The sequence below is a fragment of the Parasteatoda tepidariorum genome, chromosome 2 (assembly GCF_043381705.1).
Source record: "Parasteatoda tepidariorum isolate YZ-2023 chromosome 2, CAS_Ptep_4.0, whole genome shotgun sequence".
Classification (NCBI taxonomy): Eukaryota; Metazoa; Arthropoda; class Arachnida; order Araneae; family Theridiidae; genus Parasteatoda; species Parasteatoda tepidariorum.
In genome coordinates this window covers 79,482,794-79,498,092 of record NC_092205.1, presented here as the reverse complement: position 1 = coordinate 79,498,092, position 15,299 = coordinate 79,482,794, and the positions used below count along the sequence as shown (strand labels likewise).

The 15,299-nt window shown below is 29.9% G+C and overlaps 1 protein-coding gene across 1 annotated transcript in view; it reads left to right on the top strand.

Moving 5' to 3' along the window:
• The first annotated feature begins 9,176 nt into the window (after window positions 1-9,176).
• The window catches only part of LOC107443952 (protein tyrosine phosphatase Meg), a 69,301-nt gene continuing 63,178 nt past the window's right edge, over window positions 9,177-15,299 (top strand). Inside the window, exon 1 of the mRNA XM_071176948.1 lies at window positions 9,177-9,327. The gene's annotated coding sequence lies outside the window, so the exon portion shown is untranslated. The remainder of the gene's footprint in view (window positions 9,328-15,299) is intronic.

Genomic DNA, 15,299 nt, shown 5'->3' with positions numbered 1-15,299 from the left:
AAAAAAAAATGAGTCCTTTATAATAAGTTGTTTAAAGTTAGCTCCATTTTTAGCTGTAAATGAATTACCGAACTCCCTCACCGACAGTTAACAGCAATTTGTAAAAGTTGAAGTCTGTGAAAACTATGCTGGAAGACCTAACAAGAAGTATAAACATGGAAATAACTTCAACGAACTTCACTATACTATAACAGAAATAATTGAAAAGCCTATACTGTGACAAGGGTTGAAAAAAAAATGAGTCCTTTATAATAAGTTGTTTAAAGTTAGCTCCATTTTTAGCTGTAAATGAATTACCGAACTCCCTCACCGACAATTAACAGCAATTTGTAAAAGTTGAAGTCTGTGATAACTGTGCTGGAAGACCTAACAAGAAGTATAAACATGGAAATAACTTTAACGAACTTCACTATACTAAAACAGAAATAATTGAAAAGCCTATACTGGCAGATGTAGAGGATAGGAAAGTGCTTGCACAATGCTACAAATTTAATTAGTGATTCCGAATAGTTCAGCATCTGTCATTTAGAACCTAAAACCGCATTGAAACAAAATATCGTAACAGATTTGACTGATGAGCATTTGAGCAACCTAATGAGAATAGCTGATGAAAAAGTATATATAGAACGTTTTCCATATGATGGTGCAATAAAAATATTCAATGGTTTAGAAATTAGAAGATGTTAACAATGTACTATAATTAAAAAAATATTTTTTTCCCAAGTCTATTCGTGTTTTTTTTAATTTTTTGGAATCTCACTTAATTTTTTGAAATCTCACCCTGTTTTTGAGAAAGAGCGAAAAATCCTCTCCCATTTTTTTTCTGTAATGAAAACACTGAAATTACTGAGAGAATCTTTCTATATATATGATTTTACATTATCAATACAACTACAACAATAGAAAAACATAATTGACCCCCTCAGAAAGATTAAATATACATTTTGAAATCATGAATAATAATATAGTGCTGAGTAGTTTTCTAAAATTTTAGGAGCTGTTGAAGCTTATTTAAAGAAACGCTACCGTCATTGCTAAAAGTGAACAGTACAGGTCCTAATAACAATTATCAAGCAACAGTAACTTTAAAAAACATTTTACAGATCTGAGTTTAAAATATTTTTGTTGACAATTTGATAAATTCAATTTAATAAAATCTAAAAAAAAGTTTTATTGTCTCTATAAAACTATTGCATCTCTTGTGAAATCTGGCAATGCTACAATGCTATTAAGAAAATTTTAAAGATATCTTGCCGCTTTTTCCCCAGTAAAATCTTTTTATTCATCTGATGCATTTTCAACATTTGAAGTTTTTCATATTCAATGTGTTTAAGAAAAAAAGGTATCGAATGTATATTTAATACATTAGAAAATTTAAATTCTTATTTCCTTCCAAAAAATCACTCATGCCGTCTACTAATAACAGCTCTGTTAACCTCCATCTCAGTGAGAAATCATTAATTACTTAAGAACTAAATAGTTCTTAACAAAAAAGAGTAACTGGCTGATAAATTTTTTTCTTCTCTCTCTTGTGATATAGTAAATGATTTGAATGTAAATTATGTTGTAAGAATTAGGCTGTTTTGAAAAAATGGCACATAAAAGAGCTTCTATAATAAGAACATTTCAAATGAAATTATTAAAAACAGCAATCCTGTTTATAATTTATGTATGTTTATTTATAAATTATAAATGGATGTTTATTTATAAATGTGTATGTATGTTTATTTATAAATACCTTATTTGTAATATCTACTAATTATCATTACACTAAAATTTTAGGTTTTTGTTAAAAACTATGTCAAAAAAGGTTTTTTGACCTGATGGATAAAATGGCAGAATTTTTTCGAGCTATCTGCTACAAAACTCTAGCATTAATATCTTTCCGCAAGATACTTTTAATAACAAACATGTAGGTTACAAATTTCAAATAACGAAAGTGCTGTTTTTTAAAAAATAAAAAAAAACTATATAATTTTTTTTAATTGAACATGAATAATTTTTGATTCTAATATTAAGGATGATATTCCTGCATTTGTATTTCTTTTTTTTTTTGGGGGGGGGGNTTAAGGGTGATATTCCTGCATTTGGGGGGGGGGAATGGACAAATTATTTCTTCGCATTTTGAAAATAGAATAAAAAACATAATAAAAAATAATGAAATCAGCAGTAGTAATTGCCGACAAAAAGATCGATGACGAAATCACGTGAACTGAACTCCTCAAATTCGAGATTAGGTTGTTGTAATAAGTAATAATTAATATCATATAAAAAATATTAGATTTGAAAACTATGGAGAAATCAATAGCAAAACTGCAAAAATTAGATAGAATTATTGCCTTAAGAAGTAAATACTCAAATGCATGATTCGAATTTTCCATAACGTTAAAATATATCGGGATATTTAAAAACCGTGAAAATCAATGTTAACAACTGCCGAAAATACAATCGAAACATCACATCGATTTACGTTACTATCGGCGTAAATTGAGTGAGCGCGTCCAAATATGTTTATCTAAATTCACGATTTATATATATTACGTAAATTTTACGTTGATTAGATAATTTTACGAAGATTACGTTGTAAATTTCTGTAGAAAAGAAAAGTAATTTTTTTTTTCTTTTCAAAAGAAAATTCTTTCCGCATGAACTTATTTGAAGCTGCAGTTTCAGAAGGTTTTATGGTTCGATTGAAAATTATTTCATTTGATTTTATTCAGAAATATGGCGATTTTTATTCCATTTAAAATTATAGCATTTTACACAAAATATCTCTTTGATTTTATGAAATATTAGCTTTACGTGCTGACACCTTGTAAATTTGTTACGCGTAGATCGTCGGAAGATATAAACCACATTTTAGGACAAGCATTGTTTCTTGTGCGACATTCCGCTATAGTTGAAGGAACTGTTTTCTTAAGAAAGGTTTTTCTTTTTTTCCTTCAACGACCTTGAAGAATTCATAAGTAACCTTTCAAATTAGTACCGGATATTGTTTCATTGCCATTGTTAACATTTTTATTGTCTTTACAAATGTTTGTCAATAGCCGTCGTGATGCAAGTAAAATCCCGATTTTGCTGTTCTTTTTTTTCCTTCTGATTCATATTAAATTGATGTGCCGCGATAGTATCATTTATCATTTTGTAATTGCTCTCTTATAAGTTTCGGCACCTGTTTTCCGTTTACTAAATAGTGTTAGTCATTTCTTTAAACATGAATCATATTCATCTAGATCACTTCTTAATTATGCTATTCATAATCATTCGACGACCACATTTCTGTTCTTTATTTACTTTTTATTTGTTTAATTATTTTTTATTTTATGTATTTTTCTTTTTTAAGTTTGTTTGCCACATTTGTGTGTCATATTTATGGTCCGTAATATTAATTAAATTGAGAGAAAAGGGGGACCAAGATATGAACTGTGGTTTCGTGTCCTCTTTTAAAATGCATTTTTTTAGTCACAAATTAAGAAAAAAAATTTTCAGTCCAAAATTTTATTAGTAGAACACTAAAATTAGGTGATTTTAGTGCCCCATCGGACGCTATATTCAGGCCCTGCTGCTGAGTTGATTATTCGGAGTAACTACAAAAACCGGAAAATATCAAAGATTTTTTTTTTTCATCAACTTGGAAAAAACTAAATATTTCTGTTAGAAAAAGTGCTTTATTTTAAGCTTCGATTCAGGGTACTAAATCAGGGGTCTGTTTAGAAGAAATTTGGGTCCGTTAACGGACCCTTCACAAAATATCTTTTCATAAAAACGGACCCTTCACAAAATATTTTAACTTAAAAACGGACCCTTCACAAAATGATTTTTCTTTTAATCGGACCCTTCACAAATTTGTTTATCTTCATTATTATTTTGTTAATCGAATAAACCCTTTCCAGGGCAGAAAACAAGAAAGATGGATGTAAACGAATTAAGTTTTGTCTTCGGCAGACGATTCTTCCATTATTCGTCCGAAATGAATATTCTGCGTTCAGCAGTATAGGCTAAATATCAAATGTTGCATCTCTAATTTAGAAGCAGCAATTGCTGTTTATTTTTGAAAATTTAATTTTTTTATTATAATTTTACAGTGCCGAGCATAATCTTGTATCTATTTACAATTTAAAACGTCCTTGAAAAAGTTTTTTGCAATAACCGGACCCTATTTGCACAATTTCATAAAAGCGGACCCTGGTTGAAAGAATGTAAGTAATTTTTTCACAATTTCACGAAAAACGGACCTTTCACAAAATGTCTAGACAGACCCCTGATTATTTAAAAAAGTTTTGTAAAATTTTCTGAGATTTTTGTTTAATTTACGTATAATATAGATTAAAAGCTGTTCCAAAATATTTTCCAATGAATTTTTAATCTCGTAATAAATTTTGAAAAATGCTTGTTTTTTTTTCTCCAATAATTAATGTGAGTAATTTATTTCGTATTTAATGTATACGGCCAGTGATGACGCGAATGTGTCAGAGCTGAAAAACCATTGATGAAATTTAAATATGGAAAATTTTATTTGATCTGTTCGGAACTTTTTTTTCTGAATTTTTGTGGCTACTCCAGCTTAGGTATGAACACTTTCAATAATTTACCCTGCAAAATAAATTATTACAAATAAACATTTCGAATAATAATAAATAAAATAAAAATTGATTATTCTAAAAAGTAAAAAAAATTTTTTTTCAAAATTTTGTTTCATGTACGCATTGCCAAAAATACAAATAACTCTTTTTTCCGAAAAACCTGGTAAATATGACACCAAGCCATTTGGTGCAGAATTTAGCATTGCGGCAATCTCAGCCACTGACTTATTCAATAGCATTATGTCTCACAGGAAATGAATACATGTGACTAAGATTTTTCCGCCCTTTTTTATGGTTCAGTTTTCCTTTAGTTTCGAAAAGATTTAGTACCAAGTCCGGCAACATCACTTCTTTCGCTTTTCTTTCTTTTATTTATTTGTTTTTGTAGGGCTGGTTATGACTCTTTAAAATAATGCACGTGTCATCGTAGAAGAATGCTTGGTGTTGCTCTTGAAATTTTAATTGCCATCTTTTTCTTCTTCTTTTTTTTTTTTTTAATTTCCCAGTAGATTTTAACTTTTTCAAATAGGTTTTTGTTTGCCGTTAGCGATACAAGTTCATACTTTTATCGATGTAGTTGCCATTGTCTACTCATGGATGGAATATTCTATTCAATTTTGAAAAAATATTCAGCTTTCCTATTAAGGGTATTTATTCTAATCTCAATCCGAATTAATTAGAATTAATAATTCTTTGATTACATAAGTTTATTGTATTTATATTTAGGGTATGCTATATGAATGGGTTTGCACGATTTTTTGAGTTAATTCAAAAAGTAGGTAGGGATTTTTCACCAAACCTCTTTTTGGGTGTTCGGTTTCAATTATTACAGTGATGTGATTGTGCTGTCCGGCGTTTTCATTCTTAACCTTATTCTAATCCATTTATAAAACTTATTATTATTTTTTATACATTTTTAATTCAAATCATCGTAATCGTGCGTCAACACGTTGCTAAATTTATTCTAGTTGGTTCCAAAACAAGTAGCTTTGCACTCATTCACACGGCACTTTAAAAAAATGAAGAAAAATTTTTTTCCGTGAAAGTGGAACATTAATAGATTTTTGTTAATAAATTCGTATCATTACCCAATTATTTACGTTGTTTTTAGCAACTTGATTTTTTTTTTAAAACTGCAATTAAATTATTCCTCCAAACATCTTCATTATATAATTGTCGTATTTAGCTTCTAAAAACGCTTATAACCTATTCATCAGTTGCTGTTACAAGTTAATTCCCCGATTTGATGAAAAATGTTATTCTCCTATCAATATTTCTTTTGATTATGGAGTAAATGGCGGATTTATTCCTCGAAAAAGGGCTGAAAATGCTTTACCAATTACGCCAGAACATTCACCGCTTATTTTCGTTTTAGTTACAAAAACGTTAATATTTTATTTAATTTTTTTCTAAAAAATCTATATTTATTGTTTATGAGTTCGGCACTTTTTCAGATTCAAAATAATTTTAAAAGTCGAACTATCAATAAGATCAATTCAGAATTCATAAGCTCTTTGTTTTTATGTGAACAAGCAAGGAAGTGGTCATATAAAGTCCAATCTGTAGAAAAACAATCATAAATAACTTTTAAAAAATATTCACGAATGTTCTTTAATGGTTTTATTGCTATTGTGATATCGAAAAGTTTACTGAAAATTCATATACGTTATTTATATTTTTCAAGGTATTGTAAGTAGTATTTAGAATTGCATCCAACCATTCTATCACGGTGATGCGTAATAATTCCGAAGTGCATTTTAAACCATTTTATTGAATAATAATAATACACTTCCGCTCAATGATTGATGACGAAAAAGCTGGAATATCTGCGTAGCTGGAATTTCTATATTTTAAAAAAAAGTAAAATCCCTGCACTAAGTTGTACTAGGAAGTCGACTGTCAATTGACTTGATTGAAAGCTAAGCCAAGATTGTATTATGTATCTTCATTCCGCACGTGACTTTTGTTCTGCGGAACTAATCCACTTAGTTTCAGTAGATTCTCTTTCATTTCATTTCATTTTTCGGGCGATTCATTTCTTGGAATTAAAAAAAAGAGAGCTGTGCTTTCTACTGTTAGTTCTATTGTGAAGAAAACTTACTTACTGTTCAAGCTGGACTTACTTTTTGATGACCTTTATACCATCGATGTCCATTTACGTTACAGGGATAAAATTGAATTCTAGTTCTTTACTCTGTTTCATTTTATCGCAGTCTTATATGAGCTCCGTTTTATTGTTTTGCTGATTACTTCGACTTTGTAATTTAATAAAGGACACCGATTTCTAATTTATTTTTCTTAGTAGTTGCTTGTTTTGTTATTATTATTATTCATTACGTTTAAAAAGGATGCATTTCCGATCTTTGTGAATTTTCTATTGAAATTGGGGAAATGTTACATCTCTTGGGAGATTTTTTTTCTTCCGAGTTAGAACATGTGGTATTCATATCCTTCTTCCTTTTTATATTTGTTTAGACTTCACCTCTTTGAATTTCTGTTGTTTAAAGAAAATGGCGCTGTTCGTAACTAATGTTATTTTTTTTTTCACTTTTTATACATTAAAGGTGAGAAAAATTAAATTACCGTTAAATATGTAGCGTTTTAATTAATTACTTTATATCAGAATCCATTTTTTTCTCTTCAAAATATGGCATGGTTTTGATAAAATTAGCACCCAGTATTTATTAGTTATAACTGAATATTTTCAATATTTTAGAGCACTCTCAAAAAACAACATTACGTTATAACGTTATAACAATTTTAATGCATTAAAGATGAAAAATATTTAAATACCGTTAAATATGTAGCGTTTTAGTAAATTACTTTATCAGGATCCAATATTTTTTTTCTTCAAAATATGGCATGTTTTTGATAAAATTAGCGCCCAGTATTTATTAGTTATGACTGAATATTTTTAATATTTTAGTGCACTCTCAATATAGCAACATCACGTTATAACAATTTTAATACATTAAAGATGAAATATATTAAAATACCGTTAAATGTAGCGTTTTAATTAATTACTTTATCAGAATCCAATTTTTTTTCCTTTCAAAATATGGTATGTTTTCGATAAAATTAGCGTCCAGTATTTAATAGTTATAACTGAATATTTTCAATATTTTAGTGCACTCTCAATATACCAACATCACGTTATGACATTCGTTTTTATTTGGACGACAAGACTCATTATATCAAGCCCCGAAGGGTAGACCATCTTTTTTGTTGTTGTTGTTAGAAGTTCCAAATTTGAAAAAGAAAATATTCGACTAGTATTCAAAAATCTATCTTGCCTTACATTGGAAATTGTGTTTTTTATATAATTGATATCTGTACCTTACAAATATACTTCGAAGGGGGAAGCATGATCAGATGCGTTACACTTTTGTACAACTCGAATTATAAAAATTGTATTCTGTGAAAATCAGTGAAACTTTTCCTAAGTTACAACCAGAGCCTGACTAAGGTAGGGGCATACGGGGCAGTTGCCCCGGTCCCGGGGGCCCCAAAATCGAGTAGCAAGTTTCTTTTACTTTTCCTTCTTTAATGAACTTTTTTTTATACGGAGTATCACTACAGTGTAAAATCCGTGGGTTTTATGTTTGATTCTTTATCAATCTATCGTAAAAACACCATCTATATTTCGTAAATCCATGGCTTTCTAGGGGCGGAATTCAGCTAAATTTTCGTAATTAAGATGGACAAATTTGGCCAATCAAAATCCTGTATTTTTCATATCGCCAAAATGCGATGTTTTCAAAAATACAAGCTTCTGATTGGATTAATTGAGCCATCGTAATTGTGAAAATTTAGCTGAATTCCGTCCTAATGTGAGCAAGGATATGAATTTTTCGCTGCTAGATGACCAAGTTAACAATCAGAAAACTGCATTCGGCATGATGGACATAGAACTGTCAGAAAATCAATAAAATGGACAGAACGATATTTCGTCTGACCATTGGAGGGACTTAATAGCTATTTTAGGTTCTAAACAATTTTCTATAAGGAGGTGAAAAATTTAAATACCTCCATAAAGTTCGGTTCTTCATTACTGAAGTAGTGAAGCAGAGAGGGGCCCCCAAAGAAGTTTTTGCCCCGGGCCCCAATTAGGCTTAGTCGGACTCTGGTTACAACGCCAATATTTACTAAAATTGACAACAAGAATCTAATACAATAATACGAAGGATGTGTAATGCTTGAAGCCTCCATTATTATTGATTTTTACAGAGTTGTTTATAATGCTGCTGATAAAATTGCTTTAAAATGTGTAAAATTTTAAGCGGTTAGTGGCAGTAAGTGCTTTAGCTTTCGTACATTTCAGAATTGTTAAATGCCAATACATTCCATTTATCCATCATTATTAATAAGTAAAAACGGTGAAGGTTTTAACAGCAAACTTTGATTTCTATAAGCTTCGCAGAACTGTAGAAATGCTTTAATTTTTTCTATTATTATATTCATATAATTTTTGTTTATCTTTATTTCAAGATTTTATGCCTAAAAATTTGATCTAAAATGTTTAGCTTTTTTTCCCATTATTATTAAATTTATAACGTTTTAATTTTTTTGTCATTTATAATCATTATTTATTTTAATTCTTTTACAGATTCCTTGGATCTTCGGCTGACGTTATTTTTACTTGGTTAAAAATCACCTTTATCTTCCTTATGCTGGAACCAGTGGCAGGTCAAAACGCGTGGGATTAATGTATTCCTATAGTCGTTCACGACGATCTTTGGTTGGGGTAAGTTCGACTGAGATTCTTATTCTTTCAATGTATCAGGCTATTTTATGACATACAGTCCAACTACTGCAGAATTTTCGTAACTCCTGAAAATAATTAACCTAGTCTAGTAGAAGTGTTTTCTAAAAATAAAAAAAAAAATTATAACAATAATAATAATTAGTGGAAAATATAATTGAATGTATGGTAACAAAAAAAGTGGACATAGTGGAAACAGTTTTAAGAGTGGAAAGTGTTTTCGCATAAAATATATTAATATTTTAATGAATTAAAAGAATTGTGTTCACCACTGTATATAAATAATTTAAGCAGATATATAAAATATCAGGTAGAAAAATTGTCATGTTCATAAGTTCTGTAAGTAAATGAATTTTTTTTAATCAATCCAGAATAAATAGTTATTCTTCAATTAAAAGTGCTGTTAGAATTTTAATGTACCTCATGCCCTGTAAGTTTTAAAAATTTTAACTAATATACGGCTATCACTGGCACCAAGACAGAAACGACTTTCACCAGAAAACGCAATAGATCTTCACTCTGTCCTCCAGTGAGCTCCAACTCTACACTAGTCACGTCGTATATGGCAATGGTTTGGAGTGAGGGGAATGCAAGCTACAAAGCGCCTCGTTCGGAGCTGTACTTGAAGTAGCCAATTTGTAACAGTTCGTTGTGTCACTGCAGTGCCAACTGCACATCGAATTTCTGATACAGTCACAATACGGTGCTCCACAGTCATGCGCCGTATACGTCGGTCTGCCCTCTGATCAGGACCGCGTAGCAGCCCAGAACCCGGTCTTCTTGAAGCAGTACCTTCCCTTGACCAATGTTGCCAACAAACATGCACAGTAGGAGCCGGGATAGGCGGCAGGGCGTTAGACTCGTGTTTGGGAGAACGGGAGTTTGAATCTAAGCGGCCGAAGAATCCCCGTGTATTAAATGTTGATTGATGCAAGTTAAATCTGTCGGGGTCACAAAGTCCTCCAACTTCCCATAACAAATCAATACCTCTGGGGGTACTGATTCAGGAGCTCCCTTGCCTTCTGGATTGGGATCAAAATTATAAGGATACGGAGTTGAACATTAGAAATCGTAAACCCAATGACGGTCGGCTGTGAACATTAGAAATCGTGAACCCAAAGACGGTCGGCTGTTTAACGGCGATTTTAAAATAAAATAAAATCATGCGCAGTTGCATCCATTTCTTCCCAGTCTTTCTGCAATATTGCGAAAAGAAAATCCACCTTTTTTTCCGTCAGTGTACTTATAAAACAAGTTTTTACTTTTTTGAAATAAGATTTTTAGATTTTTCGTTCCGTTGATTAACCAAACGAATCTTCATGTGACAAAACTGATATTGTAATTGTAGTCGATCATGTGAAACACGATATTATGTGCTCAGCAGTCATGAGTAGGGAGGGAGTGAGAATAAGCTTATTTCTTTCCATTGTAAACACCATATTTTTTTCTTCCTTTCTTTCTAACTTTCTTATTATACATTTAAATTAAATTTCTTTTTCATTGTCTTAATTATTCTTTGAGACGTTGCTTTTAAGCCGTAAATGCTGTTTAATTTCTATAATATATTTCTTTTATAAAATGTAAATGTCTTTAAAATGTTGACTTTAAATTTTGTTTTGTGGAGAGAAATTTTTTTTTTTTTTAGTTTTAAAATTCTGTACTTTAATTTTTTGAAGTTTAAGAAAAATATAAAAAAAGGCGTTAGTTTTATTTAAAATAAATTTGTAAATAATTATATTTTATTTTATAACCGGCTTTAATGACCCAATTCTGAGTTTACGACTGTTAGCTTTGTAATTTTGCACTCAACCAAAAAGACAAGGGAACTCCTGGAGGTTTTTTCAACAAAGTTTATGGAAAAAATCCGTGCCTCTCCAAAAGTGGTCGCTACATAGAGGTGGATTTTCCTGGAGGTTTCACCGTAAAAGAATCCTTAAAATATAATGACTTTCATACTTCAAAAATGTTTTTTACCCAAATTCGCACTCATTTTCCCCCGTAAATTCCACCAACCTATATTGTTTCTTTTGCTTCCATTAGCTTTATTTGGACTTTTTATCTCTCTGTCCGTTTAGGAGATAAAATACTTTGATAAATTTGGAAGGCATGTTTTACCCCTTGTTAGTTAAACAAAGCTATTTATTTATTTTTGGTGTGCGGGCTGTGGGGAAGCTGATCATTCTGTCGTTCCTCACAATTTCCCCCTATATAAAAATTATTTTTGTACTGTTTATGAAAAGTTGATCTTTCGGAATCAACTTTTCATAAACAGAGAACTTTGGTGATGGCAAAGTTAATATTGCCACAGGGGAAAAAAATCCCGGAGAAATTTTTTTCCGTCCTTTTTAACTTAAGCGGAAAAAATCAAAGAAACTCATTTTTAAAAAAAGAAATATCAAGTGATAAAACAACTATTTCAAACAATATATAATTGCAGTCGTGTTTAAGAAATTATTAATCTGATTAAGAAATCATTAATACTATTTATTTTCAAGTTATTTAATACCTGATTTCTAAGTCAGTGAAAAATAAATAGCAATAATTGAAATAAAAAACGAATGAATTTTTTCAGGAATTAAAAACAACTTTAGTTTCTTTCAATATTTTACGTAAAGGAGTTTAGTTAAGTCTACTATAATTATATAAAGTTAAAATAAAACAACAATCAGATTAGTATCGGACTTCCCAACATTTTCTCTATTCGGGAATTAAGGAAATTTTGCGTGATATTTGACAGATTTAGACGATTGTCGAATTTTTCGAATCCTTAGTCATTGAAATTAGAAATTATTCGTGTTGTAAGCAATAATAATAAATAAAAAAAATCATAATTGTAAATTTTTAAAGTTTAGAAAATTAATTTGCCTTCAGTAGATAATCTGTGCTTTAGAAAAACTGTTCCTCAAAAACTGTGCCAAAGATTTGTTAAATTGTAGGAAATTTAAAATTGCCAAAAACTTTATTTGATTAATTATCGACAATAACAGACTAGATAGTTTAATGCTGGGGTGTGAGGAGGCAAAATTAGACTTTCTCTAGGTAAATTAAGGAACCCATCGCAAAAATATAAACAAATGCCAATTTAAGTATACAATTTATGTGGCAGCAATAAAATGACAATAAAGCTAATTTTGTTGCTGCCACATAAATTGCAAATTGGATTTTAGAACAAATAATTTAATTGTTCCAAAAACTAAAGAATCCTCTTTTTTTGAAAAGAGGTCAGAGTTATTAAAATCCCGTGGTATTATTATTGTTTTTTTAAAATGTAATTAAATTTAATAAATGTAATAACGATGGTTTTTAATTAATCAGTAATCAAATCAGTAAAAATTTGCAAAAAGTGGGGGTACTTATCATGACTATATGACCAGCCACCACTGGATTGTGTTAGTTCAATCAATTCGTCAATTATAATGATATTTTTACTTTAATTTAGTAGGTACCCTACGCGTTGTTGTTTTTCTACTTGAAATAAACAGTTCAAAGATAAGAAAACTTGAAGAGAGAGTTTTTATTTCTCCGTGAAATGAAAATTCATTCATGATGCCAGTTTTACGCTCGCCAAGATTGCCCTGGAAATGACATCTGGCAAAGTGCGTAGGATAAAAGTGAAAAGAAAACAAAAATCGACATTAATATACTAGAAACTCTGAACCTAAATTTTCGTCTTGCTTCAGCATTTCTTTCTTTTTTCTTCTTCAAAGTTTAAAGTAAAGCCTTGACTTTTTTTTTTTTTTTCAATCTTAGTGCTAATTTTCGTGGCGGTCTTGACTATTACACATTTGAATCGAAATCGTTTTGAGTCCCTAATCAAGCTATGTCTGCTAAAATATTGTCCTTTACTTTTTACGTTTATGTTATCTTTCACGCTATTCAGAGAAAGAAATCTATATTAAAGAATTATTGCAATAATTATGAAACTTAAAAAAATATTTATTCGTTATTTGATGCACCTAGTAATGAATATTTGACAAATTAAAAATTTATCTGTTAAACTCTAGGATTTTTAAGTAAATATCCGGTTATTTTGCCACCGAAGAATTCATTTTTAGTAATTAGTTAGATTTTTTGTGTGAAACGTCCGGTTTATCATGAAGGTGATTAGTTCTGTGAATTTAAAATAATCTTGAAACTTGTGATGCTTTACCAAGCACAAAAGCAAAATCGTTTGCGAACGAACTGTTTTATATCTATAAAAACTGAAAATTTGATAGGACAAATTTATATTAGAGGAATATATAACATGAACTAGGAACATTGAGTAAATATTTGAATCTGGTCAAGTTAAATATTTTTTAATTCTGCGTAACTGAATATCCAATTAAAAAAAAGAAAGAAATGTGACAGAATATTCATACATTTCTCTTCATAATTCTAGGTTATCTAAAAATTACTTTTTCAGAACCCGTTAGGGTTGGGTATCGTTAGTTTCATCATTAGTAATCAAGACAACTAATCAGTTGTATGTTTTTAAAGTTTAAAAAAATTTTTCGTGATGATATAAATTTAACACGATATGGCATGAATTTAATATTTTCGAAATGTCTTTTCTTAAAGAGCCTTGTAAGAAAACCGAAGAGTTCAATCTTGATCAGAGGAATAATTCATATTTTAATTCCTAAATTAAAATAGTTCTATCAAAATGTTATTATGAACGAAATGTGTAGGCGACCACCGACCAAGTTATCTTTTTCCTTACAAAAGAAAACTATTTCTGCTGTTTTTAAGAATGCGCCTTTAGTTGACAACATAAATACTTTGACCCGTTATATCCCTTTATTTTTTATTTATAACTTTCGATGAACAGCCGATCCTATTTCGGGTTTACGACTACTAATTTTCAACTCCCTAGCCTTGTAATTTTGAACCAATCCAGATGACAAAGAAACTCCTGGACCAGTACCCCCAGAGGTATGATTTGTTATGGGAACATGGAGGACTTTGTGACTCGACAGATTTAGCTTGCACCAGTCATCATTTACAATCGGGAAGTCTTTGGCCGGCGGGGATCGAACCCACGACTTCTTGGGCATGGGTCCAGTGCCCTTTCAACTAGGCTATCCCGACTTATATCCCTTTTTACTTTTGAAGTCAACATTACACACGAATCTTTTTCTCTTCACCACAATCGTAACGTAAAATATGTGTATTTTCTTATAATAACATGTCCTCTATTACGGGAATTACACGTGCGTTATAAGATAACGCACTTTTGACTGTACTTGCAAAATTAAAGCTACCGAGTACGAAAGAACTATTAACTAATATAAATATTGGAGAATTTATTTAAAATCTGTTATAAAGGAACATTGAACTTTTGAAATCTGCGTGGTCATTTATTTAATATTTTTTAATTCTGTTTAAGGGCGTGACAACTTCTGAAACAGATTAAAAATTGGCAGACCTACGCGAACGCGAAAAGCAAATTTGTAAACCCACGTCTTATTTTATGAAACGAAAATTGATTCATTTTTCTTTTTTCTAGTTTTTCATAGATTTAATGTTTAAAATATATCGCAATAAAATTCATTTGTGATAATTTTAATAAAATTTTAAAAATAATTGAAACACTCCTTAGCTTTTAAGTTATCATGCACAGACTATCGTGCATAAGCAGTGTGATTAACATCACTCGATTATTAACTTTTTAGTCTATAGACATTTTTAAAAAAATCTTATTTAAAGTTTATTTTAAAACAGTTATACAAGCACACACTTATCGATATGCAATCCCAGTTACAATTTATTAAAGAAAATGTTTTTTTTTTCCTTTAATGATTTGATAGTTTATTTAGTTATTTATACATTTTTGAATTTTTTTTAATGAAATTTATCTTGATGGTGAAGATATTTTAAATTTTTATTGATTTTTAATGGTAAAATTATTTTTATGTGTTAGGCAATAATTCACTATTAATTCTTTTTAACAAAACAGGAAGTTTTCATTTTTT